Below are 2986 nucleotides of genomic sequence, written 5' to 3' on the forward strand. Positions count from 1 at the left end.
TCAAGTGGAAATAATTCCAGTGAGTAGCGAAAAGGTGGGCGGAGAAAGCTCCGGAACAAAGCGACCCGCTCCCGAAGAAGCTCAGGTACAGGGCCAGGAAGAAGCGGAAGTTAACTCTTCAGGAAAGGCTGAAGTTACGGCTAGTGATGCCGTCGATTTTTCGAAGAACTTCGGTGATCCGACCGGCCTTACCTCCACCCCCAAGGCTTACGCAACCAAGTTTTTCAACAAGCTTACTGAGGCGAAAAAGTGGGATCTGCAACAAGATCTACTCAACGCCATGCTGAGCAATGCCTGGGGGAAGCCTGATGTTGAATCGTCGGAGATTCAGAACTTCAAAAAGGAGGTCGGCCAATTCTGCGACCAGCTCCTCTGCAAGCACAAGGTACTTCCCAGTAGCCCCCAAGTATGTAGGCGGAAACTAGTCAATAGTTAGCACCTAAATACTTAGAAAAAACTCAGATTGAAGAAGATTTTAAAGTGTTGTAGTAGCCCCCAAGCGTTATGCCGGAAAATTTTCCGGCAATAATGCTTCGAAAGGATCCACTGTTGCATAGCGTAACCGAAATTTACGCCTGCTCTGTTTCTATTTACAGGAACAGCAGGCGCTGCACTATGAGCTGCACAAGAACATTGCCCTGCAGCGCCGCGTCACACTAAGCCAGACGGAGAAGATTCAGGCTGCTAAAGAAGAAAATGCAGAACTGAAGAAACAGCTGGCGGAAGCCCAAGGTTGGTTTCCGGCCACTATTACCATTAATTCAAGTTCCGACTATCAATTTGATTTTAACTTAACTTTTGATAGGTGCGTCTCCTTCCCTCGCCACAGCCTCATCTGAACTCGAGAACATGCGCTCCTCTTATCAAGCTCTAGAGACGAAGCTCGCGGAGGCGGAACAAAAATGGGAGCATGCGGAAAAACAGCTGGCGTAGAAGAACTCCGAACTTATCAAGAAAGAGGGTTAATTCTCCATGAAGAGAAAGGTTGACAGCGACACTATCCAGAAGCAGCGAAAATAAATCAGCGGGCTACGGAAGTACATGGACACTGCAGAGAAACACTGGGACTTACTCAACGCAGATGTCATGGGTACGTATCTGATACGTCTCCAATGTATCTATAATTTCTGATGTTCCATGCTTGTTTTATGACAATACCTACATGTTTTGTTCACACTTTATATCGTTTTTATGCATTTTCTGGAACTAACCTATTGTCGAGATGCCGAAGTGCCAGTTCCTGTTTTCTGCTGTTTTTGGTTTCAGAAATCCTAGTAAGGAAATATTCTCGGAATTGGACAAAATCAACGCCCAGCATCTTATAATTCCACGAAGGTTCCAGAACACCGGAGAGGCACCAGAGGGGAGCCCTGGCGGCCCCACACGTGTGGGCGGCGCGGCCCAAGGGGGGGCACCCCCTAGTGTGAGGAGGCCCCGTGGCCCCTCCGACTCCGCCTCTTCGCCTATTTAAAGCTCCCTGACCTAAAACATCGACATGGATTGACGAAACACCAGAAAGCCTTCTAGAGCCGCCGCCATCGCGAAGCCAAGATCTGGGGGACAGGAGTCTCTGTTCCGGCACGCCGCTGGGACGGGGAAGTGCCCCCGGAAGGCATCTCCATCGACACCACCGCCATCTTCATCGCCGCTGCTGTCTCCCATGAGGAGGGAGTAGTCCCCCCCCCCCCCCCCCGAGGCTAAGGGCTGTACCGGTAGCTATGTGGTTAATCTCTCTCCCATGTACTTCAATACAATGATCTCATGAGCTGCCTTATATGATTGAGATTCATATGAGCTTTGTATCACTATTAATCTATGTGCTACTCTAGTGATGTTATTAAAGTACTCTATTCCTCCATGATGTAATGGTGACAGTGTGTGCATCATGTAGTACTTGGCGTAGTTTATGATTGTGATCTCTTGTAGATTATGAAGTTAACTATTACTATGATAGTATTGATGTGATCTATTCCTCCTTTCATAGTCTGTCGGTGACAGTGTGCATGCTATGTTAGTACTCGGTATAATTGCGTTGGTCTATCATGCACTCTAAGGTTATTTAAATATGAACATTGAATGTTGTGGAGCTTGTTAACTCCGGCATTGAGGTGCTCTTGTAGCCCTACACAATTAATGGTGTTCATCATCCAACAAGAGAGTGTAGAGTGGTTTTATTATGTGATCAATGTTGAGAGTGTCCACTAGTGAAAGTATGATCCCTAGGCCTTGTTTCCAAATACTGCAATCATCGCTTATTTACTGTTTTACTGCATCTTTACTTCCTGCAATATTACTACCATCAACTGCACGCCAGCAAGCTATTTTCTGGCGCCGTTACTACTGCTCATATTCATGCATATCACTTGTATTTCACTATCTCTTCGCCGAACTAGTGCACCTATACATCTGACAAGTGTGTTAGGTGTGTTGGGGACACAAGAGACTTCTTGTATCATGATTGCAGGGTTGCTTGAGAGGGATATCTTTGACCTCTTCCTCCCTGAGTTCGATAAACCTTGGGTGATTCACTTAAGGGAAACTTGTTGCTGTTCTACAAACCTCTGCTTTTGGAGGCCCAACACTGTCTACAGGAATAGAAGCGTGCGTAGACATCAGTATCCGGAGCTTACCAAATAGAAACTTATCCGTTGAACTCAATCTTATGCTTATCTCCGATTATCTCATGCAGAGCCTCCCGGATATAACGAAGAGCGTCGGAGCCAGTTTCCTCGTGATGATCTTCTCCAACTTGCCGGAGATGACTGCAAAGACCTTATCTCCACCTGCCGGAAGATTTGCCATAATCTGGCGATTAAGAAGAGCCGTACTTGCGATGTCCGCAAGCTTATTCAGAGAATGGACATTCTTCCGGAGCTGGCTGTAGATCTTCAAGCTTCATCAGCTCGAGGTGCTGCTGCGATGTCCCTGGCCATGTGTCTGGCTCACCATCCGGATCTTGATATTGACGTGGTCACCTCCGGTGTAC

The sequence above is a fragment of the Lolium perenne genome, chromosome 3 (genome assembly GCF_019359855.2).
Source record: "Lolium perenne isolate Kyuss_39 chromosome 3, Kyuss_2.0, whole genome shotgun sequence".
Classification (NCBI taxonomy): domain Eukaryota; kingdom Viridiplantae; phylum Streptophyta; class Magnoliopsida; order Poales; family Poaceae; genus Lolium; species Lolium perenne.